Raw genomic sequence first — 24,016 nt, 5'->3', positions numbered from 1 at the left:
TGCCTGTGCATAAAGTGAAAGTCGGGATAAAGCAGGGAATTCCCCTGGCTCTCTAACTGCATTTGAATTTAATTTGTCCCTTTCATCTCCTCTTTGTCTTCTCTATTTAAATTGCAAGCCGTGTAGAATGGATTCTCCTACATATTTTGTTTGTACTGTGCCTAACACCATTGTGAAATGACCCTTAGTCTTTTCAGTAATAAACAAGATTTATAATAACATCAGTTTAAAGATAATCTGGAGATACAAAAGCACTAATTATGCAGTGGTGAGGGGTGCAGTTGGAAGCCTTTTTTTTTTACTGTGAGTAGGATTATCTTCAAATATTAATCGTCAGTTCTGTATATTTCCAGATTTCTTACAATGCAGTAATAAAGATGTACAATATTAATTGTGAAGTTATAATTGTTTGCCTGATAGCTCTTGGCAATATCATTATACTCAGTTCTGCCGAAAAGGTCCCTAAGACCCTGAACAAAGTGGAGTACCCCATATTTTGTGGGGTAGCTGAAGAAATGGAACTTTATATTCTTGGGGGATAGATGTTATTGTGGAAGTCACTCTAACAACCACTGGACTTAGGGTAACCTGTGAAAACCTAGCAAACATTTGTGTTTTATGAAAAGTCTGCCAAAAAACCCAAATGTTTTTATGTGTGGATGAATGATGGAATTTTGATCAGATCCACATCTCTTGTTGGCTTTCTAATGTATCCTACACTTTATGTACTATAAACCAAGACATCTTTAAGAAACAGATCTGCCATGTCAATCTTTACAGACGGATGCCTTCAGTAGTATTTGTATCACTCATGCATTTTGTTGTTGTTGTTCTTGTTTCTTAGGGTCAGATTTCAGTTTTATGGGTATTAATTCTGAATTCCTGAAACCAGTGATTTCCTCCTGCTGTTCCATAACACCTTACATTGCCTCTCTTTGCTTAAAATTTCATATCTGATATTCCTAACATTAAGGTTAATTTTATTGATTCTGTGGATCTGTTCTTCCACTGCATTTTTTCAAAGTGCATACAAAGAGGGTAACTAATCTTAATATCTTGTGTTCACAACTCTGTTTAGCATGAAATCAGTAACTGACATATTAATTATAATAATCTGTTAAATATACTTTACCTACATGTTAATTATAGCAGACCATTCTCATTTATTTCTCTGGGTAGGCTATTAATTCAACCCAGATGGTACAGCTTTTTGAGACTGCAACACTCAGTGTTAACGGAATAAATCATGTTGCCAAGATACAGGAGCAAAAATGTTATCACATCTGAATAGGCTTTAAAATGATATAACCATGAAAGAAACTTACCATTTAATCAGGGAAGAGGCTTAGTTAGAGCACGGTCAGTCGGTCAGTAGCCCAGGCCTGTTTTGTAAGACAGGAATCATGACTTGGAAGTACAGGAATTTCTATTATGTCCCAGAATATCAAACATTTTGTGAAAATACCTTTGTTTCCTGCCTAAAATATGCAATCTAAACAACATGATATAAAATAACTGTCTCATTTTACTTCAGATAACGTCAAGGACTGTTTAAAGAAAAACAAAACAAAAGAAAACCACAAAACTTTATACTTTTTAGCAGGAGTAATTAGACTGCAACATTTGCTGTTTGCAATCCCTGTTTAAAGGAAAAGAATCTAGCTGCTGTGCTAGCTGTAAATAATATGATATAGTAAAAATTCTTCCCTCCTGCCCTTTAATTAAAATTGATATTGAGATCAGTTCCTTCTTGTTCCACCTTTTCACTAACAGTGTATTCAATAAGGAATTCTCTGCTGGCTATAAAGAGCAGGATTTTTACTTTGATATTTAGGTGACATGCTACTTCTTGAATATCTCATTTTTTAAAGTTGGTCTGCCCTCCTACGCGCACACATACACCTCTACCATGTTTACTTGCAGCATATCCTTGTGACTGTTTTTTTTTTTTTTCTTTTTACTCTAATTGGATATATTCTCGTGGCATAAGCTGGACCACATTTAGGTATTTCAAAATCCCCTACTTAATCTAGATGAATGGATCAAGACAAACCTTTAAAAAAATAAAATTGTCACCTTTATTTTTTTTTTCCGTCTAGAATAAACAATTTCTAAATGATGGACATGAAGCTTTCCATTACAAAAGCCTATGTTACTTAGATAGAACATCCACTCATTTTAAGTATAGAGAAACACTTCTAATTTTCTTACCCTGTTATAGGAATTAAATGTAATTATGATGCTTTTAAGTGTGTCATCTGTTCATATCCAGGCAGAAAACTATGAACTTGATACTGAAACTTGAATGAACTGTAAAAGGTTATACTTTGGGGGGAATTTAGGTAGCGCAGCCAAGTGCTAGCAATTATTGCTTGAACCTTTCTAGGCAGTACCAGTTTAATCATTCACTAGCACCTTCGGGACACATGCTGGAGGTACTAGTTCAATAGTCACGAATAAGTTAGAATAAAAATACCTGAAGTACTACGTCCTTTGATAATTTCAAAAAATCTAAGTAATTTGTGTACTTGGGAAGCAGAGGGATAAACCTTGCTTAATGATGCAAGACAACTCTGTATGAACTATACCTCTTTGATACCATGAAAAAGGGATCAATAGTCAATGTTTATATTCTCCAGCTTGAACTCCTAGCCCAGACTCTGCAGTCAGCTACCATATTGCTTTGTTTTAGTTCCATTTTTTTCTGGTATTAGAAAAAATTCTAATTCTGTTACGTTTTAAACTCTGAATCATAATTGCAAGCCATATAAAGTGGGACTGTTTTCCAATTGCTTTTAAACATGCTGTTAATTGCTTTGCTTGATGTGAGTCTAGGCAGTTTGACAGTTCATATCTTGGAATTAATTTGTTTCATTAAGGGCAGGTAGAACCATATACTTGAGTCCCAGACTTAGGGATTTGAAGGAATAGAAGAAGTAGCCCCAAATTCTTTTGTAGACTGGGAGAACCTTAAGTGCAGTTTTGTTAATCTTTTCACCTCTCTGGCTGTTTAGACAAAATGGGGTGAAATTATCAGAACTTAATATTCGCTGAGCTCAACTTGTTTCTATATCCATGCCATTGAGAGAAACAATTGAAATGTTTCCTAAGTGCAGGATTTGTAGAGCTACCAAAGGCATGCTATAAACCCACAGCAGGAATTAGCATAATATACAATCCTCTTGATACCCATATTAAGCTTATTGGGCCAAATTCTACTTGTTTTCCTCCTATACGACAGCTGTGGGAAAGACCTATGGGCTGAAATTGGTCCACTGAGTACAGTGCTAGCCCTCAATCTGAAAGAAATGTGCCCGAGAAGAGAATAAAAATCCAACAACAAAGCTGAAGTATAACCTAAAACATAAGAATTACAACTAGGAAATGTTTCTAAACTAACTATCAATAAGAACTACAAAAACACTACGTGGTTACAAGTAGCTTTCAGCTAGGGAATGTAAAATCTTAAATGGCACAGATAACGTCAATCTGAATTACCGTTTTCAGAATGACACAGATGTTAGGATAAGGAAGCATAAATGGAAATTAAAGAGAAACAAATTCAGAACAGATGTCAGGAAGCATTTTTTTCATGCCGAGAATCACAAATGTGTGGAATGGCCTACCAGGCAAGATTGTTAAGGCAAAAGCACAGGGGACATTCAAGAAGTGATCAGATGGCATCATAGGGGAATTGAGTAGTAAAAAAGGAAATGAGCATGCATAAAGCAAATGGTTTTAATTTAATCCCAAACAATGTCCATGTTCTTAATGCTTGCATACTTACCTTGGATAAACTCACAGAATTCCTACATTAAAAAATGCATAAAATAACCACTTTGATATTAAAAAAAAAAAAAAGACAAATGAACCTATATTTTCCCCATAATGGCTTTAAAAATATTTTTTTGGTACAATTTCCCTCTGTATTCTATATTGGTAATCTTTAGCTTTTAGACATGTGGTCGTATAGGTACTCATGAATAACTCTAGATTATATTTCTCAGGAATGGTATCTTGTTATTGCTGTCACTTATGTTTTTTAGGATGTTTGCTCCCCTGACTTCTATTCTTCACCCAGTTCACAGGTGGAAAACAGGATTTACTTCATCCTACCTTTTGGAAAGAAGCAGATGTATAATGCCTAAAGCCCCACTCCCACACCACTTACTTGTGTAACCTTGTGTTTTGCCTGCTCTGTTGATTTCAGTATGCATAAAGTTACACACAGTTGTTTGCAGGATAGGATTCAAACTGTCTTTGAATGCTTGTAGTAGGACAGGTATCCCTCAAAATAAGGAATCACATTTTTCTGCTACAGACTATGTATTTCAGTGTAGAGAACTTTGAACCTCAGATGTGGAAAGATGGAAACTAGGGATCCCAAAAGCTAGATCCAGATTCCGAATGTGGGAATCAATGTTTTGCATTATCACTCTGTGCTGGGTTGAGTCCAATGGCAAATAAAGGACTGATGAAAATGGTCAGTGTCTCAGAGCCTTGTTTATGGACCCCTTTTTGTTACCTGAGCACTGAAAGTAGCTCTGGAAGTCCCTGTAATCACATTGTATGCAGCCTACAGCATAAAGAGAATAAGCAAAATGCTTTTTAAAAAAAAAAAAAAAGTATTTTTTTTATTTCTCTGCATGTTTCTCTTCTGCTTCCCTGATGCTCTCAATGTCTTTCTTGTCCCATTGACCATATTATCACTGCACCAGGAGTATTGAGTACAGGACTGCACAGGAGACTAATAGGGGTATTGGCCGTCTCTAGGAGCTCAGTCCTAAAAAACTATGAGGATTTGTTCCTTTTATGCGCACTGTAAACTTGGCTTAGAAGTTTTTCTTGGATATAGAGCAGTTTGGCTCATCTGCATAATAATATCATTAAAATTCCATGTAAATGGGTTGCTTTCTTTCCCCTCCTGCCAGTGTTACTACAATAGGCTAAAAAAAGCAAATTTGAACCTAGTAAACGATGATAAAATGGGACGTATGTTGTAGATTCCTGAGAACCACGTCCTCACTGTGTGTAAATCGCCACAGCACTACTGAAAACAATGGCAATTTAAGTAAATAACATTCTGTTCCTTTCCTACTGACTAGGTAGTGTTACACCCACTGTTGTGACAATACTGTTTGTGTTGCCAGGATTTTAAGTTCGCAGACATAGAAATGTATTGGAACCCACCTGGTGGATAATTTAGTTTATGCCTTCCACTTTTATATTAGCTTCTAGTCTCATAAGTCCCTGACTTGTAAATTAATCAATTAAACATCGATTTTATGTACCATTTCCCTTTAAGCTGTTCTACATAGTATTTGATCAGTATATATTTAAAACCCCTAAAGCTTAAACAAATCATCACCGAGTCATTTAGATGGAGACACAGAATACTAAACAATACATTGTGAAGTTATCTGTTGTGGGCTGAAAATGTGTCTAGGCTTATCTTTTTAAACATTATTTTAACATAAAACCAGTTCACTAAGTCACATACGGAGAAATTCAATAATAGACTGGGCTTACTGATTCACTAGAATCCTGTGTAAATCTCAGTCATGTACTGTGTATAGATTAGGAAATCCACAGAAAGAGGAAGAGAACCACAGGAAAATAAAGCAATAGAGCCATGACTTACTTTTGAAGGTTCTGGAGTTTTAATCATAACCACATGTTTATATTCTTATTTCTGTTGTGCTTGGCAGCAAGTTGCAGTTTTAGAATTGTATTTCAATTTTGGTTGTCAGTGTCTGAAACTAAATTATAATGATCCATGGCAACATTTTCTTAATTATGTAGCTATCAGTTAATTAACACTTGTACAATGCATACCAGGCATAGATTAAACAGAGAATGAAGACGTGTCCCATGTCAAGAAGAATAAGCAGGGATTTTAAAAATGAAGAGGTCTGCTGGAGTTCAGCATCACTTCCCTCTGACTTTCAATGAAAACCCAATACTTTAGCCCTCTGTGGAAAGCCTAGCTGTGCAGTGAAGGGGCCAAGCCCACAGCACTTGGTGGGACATTTAAGATGGCATGTAGTCTCTCTGGATCGACAGACTACACTGCACAAGTTTGGTAGTGATTTTACAGAACTGAACCATAGGAATAGCTTACAGCACAGATGAGACAAAGTTATTACGAGTATTGAATGCAAGCATCAACAAACACCAAATGCTTTGATTTGGTTTTTTTATGTTGGAGGTGCAACAAACTTTTGTGCAAGGTCTTTATAAAGCCTTCCCAAGAATTTGTCAGTAGTTGCTCAAAAACAAGCTGCACCCCTTTTTGTGATATCTATGCCTCTTTGGTGACTGCAAATGCTATGCCTGAATTTTGTGAATACTGCAAGTGAGACTAAGTGGCAACCCTGAGATCTGTAGATAGCACCTTGTTCAAGAAAGAAGTCCATTATCGCTGAGACAATAGGAACAATGGGCTAGACTTTTTTTGAGCTACATCTTGCCAAAGACACATCCCAGGATGAATCTGAAGTACATTTGAGAAGCAGTATGTCTTATATAAATCTATTCAATAATGCCTAGCTGGCACATTAGAGGCAACCACATTTTATTTGTTAGAAAGTACCCTCAATTTTAAACCAGTTCTATCTCCATGATTTTGGACACAAAAGAATACATTCTTATGAGTAGCAAGATATTTTGAATAATGGAATATAATTCCGTCAGCACTGTGTTCTCTTGTTATTTATTACTATACTAAATTATCTACAACTGAAGACATCCAGTTTATAATGAGATATCTGATGATTTATTTTTGCAAAAAATATTAGCTTTATTATTTATTAATTCTAGCAGTATTCCTCGGTGTATACTCCATAAATATTAACATATCTGATGTCTTGTAAAGATCCGATGAAAATAGTAGCATTATGCCTGATGTATGGGGAAGATTTGACATCTCATTTTATGTAGTTGATCTGCTATAGCTTACAGTATCAAAGAGTTCACTTAATTAGGAACTTGTCAAAAAACAGTGCTAGTGTAAGAATATCTGGAGGCTTGCTTTTAGACTAAAAACACTGTTTAGCCCTGAACATTATCACAGAGGTAGTAAATTGGAAGAATGGATCTTTTTCACTTTAAAAAAGCTAAGTAAATTACAAAATTGCCTTTAAATTATTGTGTTACTCAACAAATGCCCATTAAAAATATGCTGAGAACCATCGGAGGAGATTGTGATATGACCTAGGATATTTCAAGTTCTTCTCTTAAAAAATATTTGTGCTGGGTTACCTACATTCCCTGTTAAAAACAGGTCAGATACCTCTTCATGATGCTGTAAGAATACAGCTGTTGTCTGGAACCTACAAAGACCATCTGGAATTTTAAGTTTATCAGAAGATTATTATTCAAGGCTGGTTTATCTCAAAACCCCAAATCCTTTACATTTGTGCTGACAGCCTTTTGTAGAATCTGAGTCTGATGTAGAGAGATTTCCTTTAAGCTTGTTATATATTTAGTCTTACTAAAAACATGACAATAACTTCTGTTTTGGTATACATGATCAAATACAGTACTGCTTTTATAAATATTTTAAGAATAAATTTATAGGTTGTTCCATTGTCATTTGTCCCACGTTTTCTCTTCAGATGGAAGAATTCATCTATCACGTTAACAAATGTAAATACGCTGTATTAATGCTGAGATCATGAAGACTTAGAGGAACTTGATGTTTATCTATGTTTTTCCAGTTATAGGTAAGCTTGAAACACTCAAAGGGACACTGTAATGATTTGACAAATGCAAATTTAAAACAGAATTAAACGTGATGTTAATAATTTATAATATAAGTTGATATTTGCTTTATATCTTTGAATAAACATCTTGTTTTTCCAAACAGGTACAGGTAAGTCAGCTAAATGTTCATAGTCTGTGTATGTGTTGGGGTGGGGGAGTGAAGACTCCTAGTTACAGCCTAGTTATGTCTGGTTGGCTGTGTGTAGGTGTCCCAGCTGATAACGTGATAACAAAAGAACACTAGGAAGAGGGAGAAGCCTCATAGATCATCTTCAAGGATCTGGCTATAACTAAAGCCCATCATGGCATATATTCTGGAAGGTGTCGCATTTCATTTCTTTATCAGTTTTCTAGGAAATGTAAAGGCACCAGTAGTATTCTGAGTATTCTGTATTTTTGGTGAGGTCTGTTTTTTTTTTTTTTTTTTTCCAATAGTAGTTCCAGATGTCTGAAGCCGGTGTGAAAGTGGTGGATTTGAAAAGCCGTACTTAAAAACTTTAGAAGTAAACAGAACAAACAAGTCTAAGCCATTGCATTTGTGAAGATTTATGCTTGTATGTTTGGTGTTGATTCCAACGCCCTGGCTTCTCTTATCATCTTTCTTCTGTTTTCATTACAGAGCAGGCTGTGACTTTGGCTTCTAGCCAGTATCTTTTGGCAGGGCTTATACCGTAGAGATGGTATGGCCATCACATACATCTTCATGTGTGCAGCATAGGAGGGAACTCTGATAACATTTGTAAGCTGTACTGGAAAAATTGTGCTGAGTTTGCTTGCTAGAACTGTTATTAGCTCAACAGAGCTGAATGTGATCTTTGCATCTCAACATATTGTTAAGGTCACACTGTTTCTGCATTGTTACCTAAAGATAACTACATAAGTAAATTATTTTTGGTCTTTGATACAATACAAAGGAGGTGTTTACCAACTTTTTTAAAACTCTGGAGTTACAGATAGTTTTGTTACATATTTATTAGTACGAAAAGGAAAAGAAACCAAGTAGCATGCACATATACAGCATACATAGACATGTATTTATATATAGTCCATGCAAATACCTAAATTAGATAACTGCTGCGCACTTTTAGTGATATTTTAAAGCATGAATCTCAAGCTGAGACATTGTGATCATTGAAGGAGTGCAGTACAGCCTTGAAATGCACTGGCTGGAATGGAACAGCTCATGACTAGTGTGAGACAGAATCCATACATGAAAATCAAGCAAAGAAACCTGCGTGTTTCTTAGGCATTATTGAGATACTGATCAGAGTGCTGCATGTGTGTCTGGAATTCTAAATCATTTCCTGGATGGAATCCTGGATTTCCTTGGTATGAAATACCTACAAGTAAATTCTAGGGCTCTCCAAAGGCTTGTGTGCATCTGCTACTGCTCACATATTTCTGAAACCTATTGTCAGTCATTTGACAAAGGCTCAATGTCAAATAATGGCCAGTTCACTAGCATTCCAGATTGTCACCTTCTTTTCTGGGAGAAAAACATTCTTGCAGACGTGTTCTGGAGACAGCACACTACAACATTTTTTTATTTTTTATTTTTTTTCTGCTGAACGGTAGTTTCTTGAAGGCCTGTAGATAGAGTTCAGACCACTGCGGCAGAGACTCAAAGCTAACCCATAGCAGGGAGTTTGGCACTGTGTTTTGCAAAGTAAAATTAAAAATTGAGAGCTACTTCTACTAGGATGCAGCTCCTAATTGGCATTTTTATTTGCCTTTAGATCTTCATTTCAGTGCAGCTTACTCCCAGCTGAAGAGCCTGATACAAAGCTGCTTAGTCCTGTAATACATTTGTATAACTTCAGTAATTTTGGGTCATGTCAGATTTGTCTGTAGATTCTATGTCCAGTGGACTCAAGTTACCTTGGGAGAAATAACCCAAGGGTGGTTTGTGTAACAGTTTGGCACAAAAGATAGAGGGAAAGCAGGGCAGAGATGAATTACATTAGAGGGAGAGATGTGCTTTTCCCCAGATCAAAATAAAAAGAGGATTGATTTAATCCATTTTAAAAGTAAGAAAGCTGTAACAAAGTATAATATAAAACCAGAAGTATACTATATATTAGAGTAATGAGACTAGAAGAATTCTGGTATGTGGCATATCTAAGCTTTTGATTTTTGTATATAAATAGAAATATATACCTTTTGCATATTTTATGAGAGAATTCTTTTTTAAAAATGTAATTTTAGAAAGTCTTTGTCAAATATTGTGACCTTGATTCATGATGCCTTGATTCTTGCATTGCATGCTGTTAGAACAGTATCAAAGTTGAACAGTACAATGGTAGGTCAGACTCTTTATTGAGATTTTGCACAGGTACTCTTTATCTGTACTTTGTCCAAACTGAAGGTTAAATTTGATGTGTTGTTTTAAGAGTGACAAACTAAAAATCTTGTACCAACAGAACAATATTAATATATGAAATGCATGAGTTATTTTAGAATGCACTTTGCTTGCTCTTCAAATAGCATTACAGCCCTGCAATGATAATAGAATCTGAATGATTTTTTTTTTTTTCATTTCAGAAAGCATTTTTTTTTTGAGGTGAGAAGAGACCAGTATGATTATCTGGGCCTCTGAGAGAATTGTGGCAGGAAATGTAAGTACGACTTACACATCCAGTAGATATTTGTTAACTCTGATACTGTTGAGCACAAAATAAGCTTGATTAATATGCATCTATCTAGTCTTTTTAAGAATTGTGTATCAAAGGATAAAGTATTCGCATTTTGTACAAAGTATGAGGCTGTAGCTGTATCAATATCACTATAATTATACTTCTGATCTTTCCTCTGAGTATCTCAACTTTCCTTGGTGGCTGGCATTAACTTTTTAAAAAGAAATTATTAATATCCACATTTGAGTTTGTTAGAACCTTCACCTGAACTTCTGTGTGCGTTATCTGACAAAATAAGCAGTCTGAAAAAAGAATGTTAGCTCTTTTCATATTTGAAGTAAATAGTAGAATAGGATGCAAAAAATAGCAATATACTGGGTTTATTTTGTGATCACTTACAATACAAATTAGAACAGACTTATTGGGGTCTATTTGGCAGAAAATGGTAACATTGCGCAAGGCAGATATCATGTCTAAATATGGACAGAGATGAATCTAGCCAAAAAAACAGTCATGGATGCAGATGTCCCTGCTGAAGTTTTTGCACCTGGGCCATTTGGTTTCCAAACTGACCTTATGACTGGCCACAATGGCTGCCTTCTCTTCAAGAGCCAAAAGAGGAAGAGGCTTAAGTGGGTCCATATGGCACACAACAATTGACAGCAAAGATGCATTGCCAACTTGGTATTGCAACTACAGTTTGTATTTCAATGTGCTGTGGAATTGGTTCACTATTCACAGAAGAGCAACTACTGCCAGGAGCAGCTTAATCTATGAATTTATCTAATTATGTCCTAAAAGCACCGGAGAACTGCAGTATGATTTCAGATGTTGTGAGATGAAGCCAAAGTCAATTTAACCTGAACTGTGCGAATTCCAATTTGCATCTAGAATCAAGAAGTTGAACTTCCCTTATCTATAGTGACAAAATATGTTGTATTTTACTGTATTCTTTGCATAGGAAGCAGAATATATCATCAGTTGACTTCCAGGAGTTAGAAGATAACAAAATTTACAAACATGCTATCAAACATCATTATCTGTGACCTTGAACAACTTCTTGTTGTTCCTTCCCACCCTGGACTTCATAACAGAATTTATTTTAAAACAATGATACACAACTGAAAAGAATAAAAGACCAAAAGACCTTTGATATAATTGCTGTGGAGCTAGAAAATCAAATGATATTACTGTAAAATCCTTGTAATAGCCTAGGCAATAACTTGACTGTGTTTGAGTGCTATAGCTCTGTTTGTTCAGTAGTTGTTCATTATGTAGTTTTATTGGTTATTTTTCCCTTTTATCCTTTGTTGATAGAGGGTACTTAACTATTTATGAGTCTCTCCAAGGGTGAAGTTTGCTAGTTCCTGGCTGGAATTCTAAGTGAGAGGAACATAATGGTACAGGGTGGTGACACCTGTGTGTATTTGTTCCATTGTGATATCTAGAAAAAGATTTATATATGTGAGTCATTCTTTCCACCTGGAAGCAGGCACATGGTTTGGGTAGGACATTGCCTTGTGACTATGGTATTCTTGTTGACAAATGGTAGATAAGAATCAAACACATATTTGCATTTGATAACCCAAGTAGATACCTGTCCCTAAGATTATACTTAAACCAATTGTTTTAAAGCTTGTTTTTTCTTTTTTCCTTTTTCCTTTTTTTTTTTTAAAAAAAAAAGAAATTTCTTTATTTCTTTAAATGATGCATCTCTGGAGATACTGGTTCTGTTTAGAAATGCTATGGTAGAATACAAAGTACTAGTGGAAAATAAAATGTACGATTGACAGTGTTGGTAAAAATACATAGCAGATTATCTGTATATAGTTGTCTATAAGGTTTAATGGGCGATGAGTTGAGCCTAAAAAAAAAATCTAATTGCTTTGAAAGACTAAGAAGTACCCATTCATAAATTTTCTAATGTAAAAAGCTATTCCTCCCCCCTTCTTTTTTTTCAGTGAATGTGTCACTACATAGTTTATATGTAGCTTTTTTTTAACCTGCATGTTACTGACATAAGCTGACATTGACGTTTGTCATGTTATCCCCTAAATATTTTAGCATTAACCCTCTTCATCTTTACATAGAAAAACATTGCTTCCAAAAATCTACACTTCTGAACCATAAGCACACGTAGCCCTGCATAATTAACCTTTTACTGAGCTGCTGTAAAAAATAGATTTTAAATAATTTTATTACTAAGCCCATGCAGTTATACAGATGACATGCTTATCTGGGATGGAAAACCTGGACTCGCTTTTTTTTTTTTTTTTTTTTTTTTACAACAAATTTAATAATCCTCATGCTGCCATCAAATTTTCTCTGAAATACTTCTACACCTACAGAGCTCTTCTACGTACTTTGTAAAATCTGAAAAATAAAAAAGCCCCATAGCCTACAAGCTACAGTACATAGAAGCAACTGCTCTAAAAAGCAGCCATCAACCCAGACACACAGAAGTGTTCGTAGTATACAACCAAGTCGTAAGACATTGCTGCATGTGACAAGAGCAGCGTGCTTATACCCATCTTAATAATATTATGACTTTTATTCAACAAGGCTATTCTCCTAGGAAAATAAAATGTATTTTTGAAAGGCCACCTAGGTTCCTATAAGGAATTGTTTCAATCCATGAAGATACCCTACTGGTTATATACACCTCTCTGTAAAGTACAGTTTAGAAACCTGAGTGGAAAATCATTAAGCAATTATAGTTTCTATTAACAAGACTTGACCTTGAAAGAAACTTTCCTATAAGATCCTCATCTAGCCTTTAACCAGGCCCAGTCTTGTTCAAGTCATAATGAGAAATAAATTCCCTGCAGTCTGAAATTCACCAACTGAATGGTTCTATATCCAGAGGTGAGCAAAATCACGTATGTGGTTGACACGTCTCCACTATGACCACAGTAAGGACTCTCTGCCAGCAAAAGAAACTCTCCTGAAACATGATATACTTTTTCCATTGTGTGAAATTCCCCAATGATATTAAATAATCACTACCCACCACACACTTGAATGATCTAACACAATTAATCATATATAGATGATAGTGAGGAATATCCTCAGGAAAAAAACGTACAGGAAAAATTCCTCACAAACTAGTAATTCCTCTGATCAGGTTTTCAGATAAAGAGTCATCAAACAAAATACTTTCTAAAGAAGATGTGTTCTTGAAAATGCATGTTCTTAATTTGAGTTGATAGCAGAACTCAGAAATACTGTGTTAATAGCTAATCCTATAGCAGTTTGCAGACAGTAAAGCTGTCTGCTAATTACATTTCTTCCCCTTTATGAGAAAGAGACTCTTTCACTGTCCTTCCCTGCAGCCTCCTGTCCAAGCAATACTCTCTATGCTACAAGTACTTCAAGTACTTTCCTTTTTTTTTTCCTCTGTGATATTTTAACCATGAATTTCTAATTAAACACTTAGCGATTGCTCTTCTATGAAACTGAAGAACTTCCTTCCCTATGGCCCCTAGCTCTGTGGAAAGTTGGAAGACTGTCCTTCTGCATCCTCAGTGGTAGCACTGGAAAGAGGTGATGTTGCCATACCTCATCCTCTTCTATCTGACTTAAGGATGCCATGCCGAAAAGCAGATTTGGGCTGCAGAAAGGGAGGCAGTGCCTGAAAACAAATGCTCTGTATACAGGGGTAAATGGAGGTGTCCCTTGAAGACAATCCATTGAGCAGTACACAACCAGCACAGAAAGAGATCTCAGTAATGGCTCAGCAGCTAAAGGAAAGCAGATGAGCAAAATGTGGGCTACAGGAATTTGACCTTACATTAGATACCACTGAGGAGTGTGTCATATTTCAGTCTCCTCTGAAGAACAAATTTCTGGAAAATCATTTGACTTAGCAAACTTTCTTAACACTTATCTCCCAACAACCCACAGCCTCTCATAAAAGGGATCAACATGTAAATGGAAAGAGGATTGTAATGAACAGTACAGGATGCCCAACTGAATTTCACAAAAATGTGTTCTGAGAACCACCCCTACTTTGAATAGACATAAGAATGTTGTGTAGTGTTATCTTTGTTGGTTTATGAGCTCTCAGGGGAATGTTCCCCCCCCCCCCCTTTTTTTTTTGGTAGTTTCAGTAAGATGTAATGTGGTAACTTCAAAATATCATTGTACCAGAACTTCTTACTAACCTTGAAATATGTTCAATATAGTAAAGTATATCTACTACTATAATGTTATGCAAATACCCATGGTGGTTTGTTTAAAAAAAAAAAAAAAAGTTTAAAGTTTGCTCAAGAACCTTTCAGACTGTGACTGGTTCAGATGTTAAGTAGCTTGTCAAATACCATGGAAACCTTTACAATCATAGAAGATACAATTAAATGCAGTAATAATTCTCAATGTGCAGATGTCTGTACCAAAGTCTATCCATACTTATTTGTAGTTTCAATAGTGTTGTGTGCCTTTTACTCTTTTGTGGACTGTGATGAGGCAAAGAATGCTATAAAATATTTTGATAATATAGTTCTTTAACATGAGTTTAAAAGAAAAAAAACATGATTAAAGAGTCTCACAGCCTGTTCTGCAAAGCTACTGTAGTCTCAGTTCAACTATTTCTACCACCAGTTTATGAGCTTTGTCCATTGTTACCGTAGTAGTACCATACTGACCTTTCCTCAGCCCATCTGGTATGCTTTTCAAATGAATGTTGCTACTAACAATGCCCTGGTTCAAGCTGATGCTGGAGTGCAATTTACTTATTGTTCACCAATGATTAATCAAGAAGAGATTTCATAATGAAGTCAGCATTAAAATGTATGGGCATGTGGCAAATCAGATTGACCGGCAATATCTCAGAATATATAGCATCATATTGTTGGGTTTCTTTTGTGGTTTTCACTCTCCTGGGGATCTGAGTATAGACTCTGATATGCTGAGAGCTCTGTTTATTTTACATTTTAAATGATTAGTGGAAGATTAAACTTTCATGCTAACTGAAAAATATAATGAAAATGCTAAATTCTGGGCTCCCTATCTAAATATTATTAGCTTCTACATGATGTATTTGGTTCTTTTGTTCTTGCTGACTCACACTCCATAACCTTTCTTTTGTTAACGCATTTTAATCCCCTGTTTAGTATCCCTAGACAAAAAGACATTTTGATATAGTAGTGGAGGGGAGGAGAAATATCCTGAACAGAGAAAATAATGGAAGATTATTATTTTTAGCTGCTTTCATTAAATATAAACACAATCAAGAACAGTGAGGAGATGAATTGTATCAAAATGGCTGTATTTTTTGAATCACAGAAGGGAATTTAAAGCTAAAATTAATTTACATTAGGTAAAAGTGTATATACATATACACTGTAACTCATGCCTGCTGCTGTCCTGCATTAAAGACCCAGGCCAAGTCTACTTACCACAAATTGCCAAACAAAAAATTCCAGGATGCAGGACACAAAGTAAACTTGTGGATATATGGATTGTATGTACATCTTTGTCCTCTTATTTTCCAAATGTTTAAAAGCTCTTAGGCTGGTTTCATGAAACGTTGTGTAATAGGACTAGTGATCAAGCAAATGGTGACGGAGTTTCCAGACTAGTTGGATCCCTGCTAAACAACATCAACAGGCATTTGCAAAAGACCACCCGTTTTTAATCTGCAAATAAACAAGTGACTTGTGGTCATATATATCTGTCAATTCAAGCAAAGTGTTCATTGATACCTGAGAAAGGGAAAAAAAAAACACTACTGGAAAAAAAAATGAAAAAGGAAAAGAGACTATGCTATGTAAAGAAGGGAAATACAGTACTGAATACACAATTATAAGAATACATAGTTAAATGTTCCATAGTTTGGGAATCTTTTTTGGGGATATACATAATGCTTTATCATTTATTAAAAGCTCCTGAGATCTTATCTGTCTTTTGCATTACAATGCATAATTTTCATTGTAAAGAATTTATTTAATCATCATCAGAAGTCAGGTAGGGATAAAGACAGAAACTAAATAACATGTTTCATCTTGAGTTTGTAACAACAATTAGAATTCCGACGAATAAATTTAAAAAGAAAAAAATGCAAAATCAAAGAAGTTCACCACAAGAACTATTGTTGTCATCGTCATTTGAGTACCACTGGAAAATTATCCTGCAACACAACCCATCAAAGAAAAGTACAAGAGGTGTGGATTGACAGAACATGTATCTTTACAGCAGAACCTCTCTACCTTTGTAGTTACTTAAAAATAAAGGAAACACTAGTTATTGCAAATGCAAACCCTGGTATGAGTCAGTGGATCTGCACTTAAAAATAAATTAAAAAAAAAAAAAAAGAGAAAATGAAAGTTATTCCTCTCCTTTCTGCAGCAGACCAGATTATTATTAATGATGAGGGGCACATGATTCTCCTTCAGTTATCTAGTGGGTGCATAAATAGAATTAAAAAAAAAAAAAGTAAAATTAAAAAGCAGTGATATCCTTTCCTGGGATAATCTCAAGGAATGAGAGGAACTATTGACAATTAAAGCTCTTTCTTTAAAACAGCACATCTGACCTATTTTTTACTCAAGGAAGGCCAGGGGACCATATCAGGGAAAGTCCAACATGCAATAAATAATGTGTTTTTAGATCTCTTCAATTTTTTTTTTTCATATTATAGCCATCTATTGACTCTCACTAAAATTTTCCTAAACTTTCTATTGTAAGACATCTGCAAAACATTTTAATCATTAAAAAATAAAATCCCCAGGGTGTATATATCCTAAATCCAAAGTGATATGAAGTTGGGTTAATATATCTTATTCCAAGAAATATTTTTCATGAAATCCTTCATGAAAGACTGGGTTGTTGGGTATGAGATCCCTATCTTCTTTAATATGCATCAAAAAACCAGCATGTTTTATTCAACAAGTCGGATCAGTGAGTGTATTCAGACTATAAATTTGTACATTATGTACAGATAAAAAGCATACAATGCCAAGAAACTGGAAAAGAAATTTCCAGTTGAATTTTTTTTTGTTGTTTGGGTTTATAAAAATAACTGTGGTGCATCAATTACTCCCTATTGCCATGGATACAAGCGATACTTTATTATATAACTGTACAGCTGTGCTCCACTCTAATATGAAAAACAGACTTTTTTTCATCTTTCTATTTCATAGTTACTGAACTAAGATAATAACATCTGTTTTTACCTATGAATGTATTCAATTTCTTTACCGTTCTCCGAAGTATTATTGATTAGAATTTCATTAAGGCATTTATAATAAAATCTATAGTAAATGTTCCTGTTCTACTACAAGGACACTATGATTGAAGGTTGTTCTATTATATATTACATGCACTACATGGGTACGTACCAGAAGAGCATTGTTAAGGTTAAAAAGTCAAGCATTCAAAAATTACAGAACATCCAAATTAAGGCTATACCATTTATTTATGTTATGATGCAGTCTTTAATCAGATAATGTCTCCTATACCTTATTTATTTAAAGCTATTTTAATAAACAATAATTCTAAAAGAAAAATAATGATAGATCTGATCTAATTCTGAGAAAAGTATAATTCTGGTTGGCTTTTCTGTAGAAATTATCACTGCAGCTTGGAAACCTTTATACACATGATTAAACATTTCTTCACAACAGCTCTGGATAGTAATATTACCATTCTACAGCTATGGATCTGAGATGCTCTGAGATCACTGCTGTACGATTTACACATTTGTGGATTGTTAGAGCTCTTCATGACCTGATTTTTCACAGTACTTGATCATATATGGTATTTGAAATGTTAAGAGTATTGCAGACCTGCCTGTGAGCGTGAGCTGGTGCTGGAAACTGAGCCTCTGAAGTAGAGGAGCATGCAGTTAGCAATATACTCTGGAAAATTTGGCTTAAAAAGACAAAACTTGCTAATCAAGTAGCAACATACAGGGTTGTTGGGCTAAAACAGGACAGCACAGCTCTTCTGGAGCGCTTTCCCTATCCCTTCAATTCTTGCATTCTCACTACTATTCCATCTTTAGCCCCACTGTTACTAAAATTCTCTTAGTTTCTAATATGTGACTGTTTATGCCCGATCTACACCTCTCACTTGTGTGACAGACTTCAGCTGTGGTAGAGTACGTACTGGTTACTATTTCTTGGCTATATTAGCTATAAAGTTTGGGTGGCACTCACAGAATTAGGCTACCAAAATAAATATTTTATTTTGTACAGCTTACTTGCATTACTTTTTCAGATAGAAAAGTAGTTGTTTGTTTTTCATTTGTATAGGATGTTCAGTAATAGTCCTAATTAATAACACTAGTGAGAACGTAGAGATCCTCACATCTGCAAGAGGCAGAGTTTAGGCTTAAGCACGACATGGCAGTAGGGAGAAGTCTGGAGAGTTTTGCCAAAATGGCAGGTAGAACTTGTGGAGATACACCTGACTGTCATCTGGGGGAAAAGTACTGATGCAAAAGGACTTGTGCACGCTTACTACCAACATCATCGGTCTTAGCTTTTACTTGTATAAGCAAGGCAACCGTATGTTGCCTTATTACTTAGCACGGGACAGGGAAGGTGGAAGGGGAAGAAATAATTTTCTAAGGACATAGGTAATTTTCTAATAGTAAAGAAGGCAACAAACTCAATCTTAATGCTCACATGCTACTCAGGCCAAAAAGAAAATGCTCCAACATGTTACAATGAATTTAAACATTCAGGCATCTTTTCTATTTTAGGAAAATCAGAAAATATACTATCAGTATTAGTTAACGTGATGCTCCATAAGTAAGAGTCTATATTTACCTTAAAATAAGTTAATTAGTTTAGATTGCATAAGAATAGGTTACAGAAAACCTTGCAACTGTATGCAGCCATTAATACCTGCAGATAAATCTACAAGTAAATTATCTAAGCGTGCTATTTACAAATATAGAGGTATATGCTTAGTTTTGACAGATTGAATGGCTTACTGCCTTATGTAGTCACCTCCTACTTTTCAAAGGTAGCACTGCCACAAATGACATAAGGAAGGAAAATAAACTTGTGTAGACCTGGTTTAACAACTCTGTCTACTTATGCTTCCTCCCTGGCACTAAAGATTGAATGGAAAGAGTTCTCTATATGCATGCGTATGTACATATTCACACGCACACACACATATGTATACATGCATATAGCTGCAGTATTCCCAGTGGAACAATCACTTCAAGGCAGTAAAAGTGCTGCTGTAAGTTGCATTACAATATGAATCAGCTCCAGTTAAGTAAAGGAGAAACTGAATAATGGCATAAGATGTCTTTTATCTCTTCCTTTTGAGCATCAGTGAAAAAAATTGGAACCTTTCTACCTTACGAGTTTTTTTCCTATAAAAGTCTGCTGTCAACTGGAGACAAGTTGGGCTGTACAAGGCCTTGTACAAGCTAGAGTTTAGAGAAGACCTTATCCAGAAGACATTAGAACCAAGAATTTATAGTGAAGAAATAATGAACCTTTATAGAATTCTTTTTTTTTTTTTTTTGTCGATTTATGCCTTCATCCATCAGAAGAATTAATTACATATACCCTATGGCTTTATGTTAATGTGGCTGTGTTGCAATAGAGGTCAGTAGAGACTTTATTTGAAGAATCTTGTTTTCAGTTATTAATCCTTTTCCCTAAACTCCCATGCCTTGTAGGGAGAAGGTATGTTGTCAAGTGCCTGTTCTGGCCCAGACTGGGCTGATGATGAGGGTTGCTACAGTCCTATTACGTTTTACGGTAAGAGAGGCAGGAGACCTCTTCTCCTGGTACTGCTGTTAGTGGGGGATTGTGCTGCATTAGGAAAGTTCTAGTTTCCTTTTTATTTTTATTTTATTTTTTGCTTTTATAAGTCTGTAGTCTGGCCTGTGGGGTACCTAATTTTGGACCTTGTTTCCATTTCAAGTGCCCTGCCCCCTAAACTGTAACTTAACTAAATGTAAACTTTAATGTTTCTGAGACCTTTTAGGTTTCAGAGTTGTTGGTTTTTTTTTGTGTGTGTTTGTTTTACTGTGATGTTGATTACTGGTGATAGCACACCCATTACCCCACAGTAGCTGAAGAGAAAAATGTATGAAAAATTGTCCTTCAGATATCCTTTTACTAGAAAGAGCTACAAACAAGAGCAAGGGCTAGGTTGAATCCAAGTTTTAAGGCCCATGTACTGGATTTGGGAATTGTTTAAGTAAATAACAGTTCACTGCAATTAGAAACCAGTATTATCACTTCAATTAGCCTTGGGCATGATCTTTCCTCTCCTATTTAGATCACATATCAAAACCAGTAGCTCCTGCTGTACTTGTAAGTAATATACATCAAATTTATTCCACTGTTTCATTTGTTCCATTTTAATGCCTATTTGACACACTGTTTGAAATGTTTCATTTTACACAGAATAATTATTCATATATTAATTGTGCACTCATCTTTCCTTCAGTGCTCTTTGTTATCTGATTATGTTTAATACAAGTCTGTATATTACTGACTTCCAATTCTGTTACACACTAAACAAAGCCATTATGAATCCTGTTTATAATGGTGCCATTAAAAATGATGTGCTGTCAAGAATATCTTATAATGATGGTAGAGAATGTGTGTTTTCAAAGATATTTAATGACTATATGGTTTTAAAACTGCAATGGAATACTTTTAATGGATTCCAATACAATAAATCAATCATACCTTGCTTGACTTAGCTACATTATATCTGTACTAACTGTGTCTTATGAAAAACTGCACCACTGGCTCTATAATATTTTCCCTCTCTCAGCCTTTGGGCATTGTTCAGGTTTAGATCATATATATGTATTTATTTGAAAGACCATTTGCTACCTGACTTTTTTTTTTTTTTCCCCCCACCAGGTTTGTTATGTGGTTAAATAGGTACAATACAAAACACTTATAGTGTGCAATTTTAATTCTAAGTGATAAATGATATTAGAAAACCTATGAGCTCCTTAAAAGGAGAACTGAACATTATTCCTAACGGGTGAAATACTGCCAGTTGTTATCAGATACTTCAGATGACTCCCAGTGCAACAGAAGTGCTGCAATTACATAGAATGTGGAGTGAGAACAAGTAGGAACCTACACCTGCTGGTGCAATCTGCATAGAAAAAGAACAACTCCGGAAGACAATCTGGGGAGGTGGAACCCTAGGTAGGTCCATGATTGTGAAATTTAAGATGTTGGAGACAAGATATTCAAGAATGCTGTTCCATCCCAAAGATAATTCTTGAGGCTTTATGACCTGATTGATTATTTTTGATATAAATTATATATTTTAAGAGTTGATAGAAGATATATCCGTTTTATCTCATTCTTTATTGTCTATAGATGTGTTGAAGTAATGCAGAAATGGTTCAGGTTAGCTGAAGATAGAAATGTTTGTTGCCTTTGTAGGTATATAAAAATAAAATTGAATTTAGGTTTAGGGACATTTGTAGAAATGAGTTACAGCAGGGTATAGTTAAAAAAAACTCATGAAAAGGGATTGAAAAAAACATGATCAGCAGAAGAAATAGAGCAATGAGCAGAGGACAGTATTTGCATAATGAGACACAATATGACAGAAATTTCCTTCCCCTTCTATTTCCAGCCACTGATAGCTAAATGAGTGTGACCATCAGACAACAGGACATACGATAAAATATTGTGATTTTTGTTATAGGAGTGACTAGTGGAATACTTGGTTTTCCAAGTCTCACATTAGAATTATTTTTTATACTGTCAGTCATGTCTGTTCTTTGACAGTCTGTCTGTAAACCTTCAACAGTGCTGGGATTCTACTTCAGTTTGGTGTAAAGTTGTAGCTCCTATGGGTTTGGATCATGTCTTTTCCCATTCTCTTTGTAGTACCCTGACACAAAACCCATTCATTTGGGTTTTATGGTGTGCAGGAAAAAATAGGAGTCTAATGAAAATTTTATCAAGATACATTAGATCTCTTCTGGCTTTACTACTTCCTGAGGAAAAAGTGCAAGTGATCCTTCGGTTAGGCATTGGAATGGGTTGCCCATGGAGGTGGAGGAGCCACTGTAAGTTTATTTTCACTTTTATCTAAGGATACTAATTTTCCATTTAAATTGAAGAATGATTTTCTTTCTACTTTATAATTATTTATTACACTGAAAACTAATTTAAAGCTTAAGGGGGTTTGAGAAAATAAAGAATGTTATTCTAGATCACCAATTTAAGATTACCGTAGTTCTGTTTGGAATTTTTAAGGAAGTTGAAGAAAGAAGATGCATTTCTTTATTATTACAGCCCTTCTTTTTGTCTGTAACTTCTGATAAATCTCTGCCTGTCCCATCCTGTCCTCGATATATTCGTGCCTTCTTTCCCAGAGGTTACTGTACCATCACTTCTCCCAGAACAATTAATCATGTAGTTGTTCTCAAACTGTTTAATTTGGAGTGATCTGAATTTATCAGAGACATATTAGTCTAAGTAATATTTGATTGAATCAGAGTTAGAGATGAATATGTGAATTATTATTCTGGACCAGCTAAGAGAGTGGGAACTCTTACAATTGGAACAGTATGTGTGAACAGCTGCAGGTATTTATCACTTGATTGTCATCTATTTTTTCCATTTACAGGATGAGACACAGGTTGTTGACTAGGGTATAATCTACGCTTTCATTGCAGAAGTTACGTTATGATTATACATGTCCTAGAAATGCACTGTAGTTAATGACAGTCATGCACTTTGACCCATATGTTTTTTCTTGCTTTGTCTAAAAAAATCTAATTACAAAACCACACTAAGTATCACGCAAAATAATAGATTAGAATCCAAATTAACATTAGGCTATTAGCCTAAAGCTTCTAATGCAGTGGCTGAACTTTGCAAAAGGATTTTAATAGAGCTTTGACTGCCTTTATCATGGATCTTTTACATTAAATTTACATTAAACACATTATTAAGCAAAGCTATAATCCTGTGACATAATTCTGATTAATAATCTGAAGTACTGCACAATGAACTTGGAGAAGTTCATTCATTTTGTTTTGATAATCATTTAAGGAGGCAAGGTTCACATATTTGTGGCATTCTGTATTCAGCTACAACTATGACCCTGACTTAGGATGCACAAATTGTTTTGGATAATTAAAAAAAAAAGTCATGTTTAAAATGATCTCATGAAGAATCTTACATTTGGCAGTTCTTGCAGAATACTGTAATAAGAGAAAATAAGAGTATTATTGTATCATTTCTTACCAGCGCATCTTCAACAACAGGAGCCACCCATTTGGAAGATGGGACTTGTCAAAGGAGTCCAGAATGTGGGCTTCCCTAAAGGAGCTTTGAAAAGGTTTTCAGTGTAGATAGTATTGTGACAGGAACAGTGTATCGACATTTTTCACTATACTAGGTTAGGATTGGAGTTTTCTTCAATAGTAATAAATGAATATTGAACATTAATATAGTTTTATGTATTTGTGCATAAAAAGCTATCATGACGCAAGGATTCTTCTTCAAAAAGCTTAGAGCTTAATGGATTTTAAAAGGTTGAGAAACAGTAACCTATACAATAACAGTAGGGTAGTTTGGTGCTACCTAATGAGATTCACAAACAGCCTGTTAACTTGGCAGGAAACCATCTTCTAAAAGGAGGATTCATAAATTTCA

The 24,016-nt window shown here is 35.1% G+C and overlaps 1 long non-coding RNA gene across 1 annotated transcript in view; it reads left to right on the top strand.

The window, feature by feature from the left end:
* Positions 1 to 22,217, top strand: part of LOC310905314 — a 132,719-nt gene extending 110,502 nt beyond the window's left edge. Inside the window, exons 3-5 of the long non-coding RNA XR_014588940.1 lie at positions 7,617 to 7,724; positions 10,306 to 10,379; positions 20,041 to 22,217. This is a non-coding gene — a long non-coding RNA (uncharacterized lncRNA). The remainder of the gene's footprint in view (positions 1 to 7,616; positions 7,725 to 10,305; positions 10,380 to 20,040) is intronic.
* The last annotated feature ends 1,799 nt before the right edge of the window (positions 22,218 to 24,016 follow it).

The sequence above is a fragment of the Anser anser genome (genome assembly GCF_964211835.1).
Source record: "Anser anser genome assembly, chromosome: 11".
In the NCBI taxonomy this organism is placed as follows: Eukaryota; Metazoa; Chordata; class Aves; order Anseriformes; family Anatidae; genus Anser; species Anser anser.
Note: the sequence above shows the minus strand (reverse complement) of the source record. Positions and strands in the feature narration are given on the sequence as shown.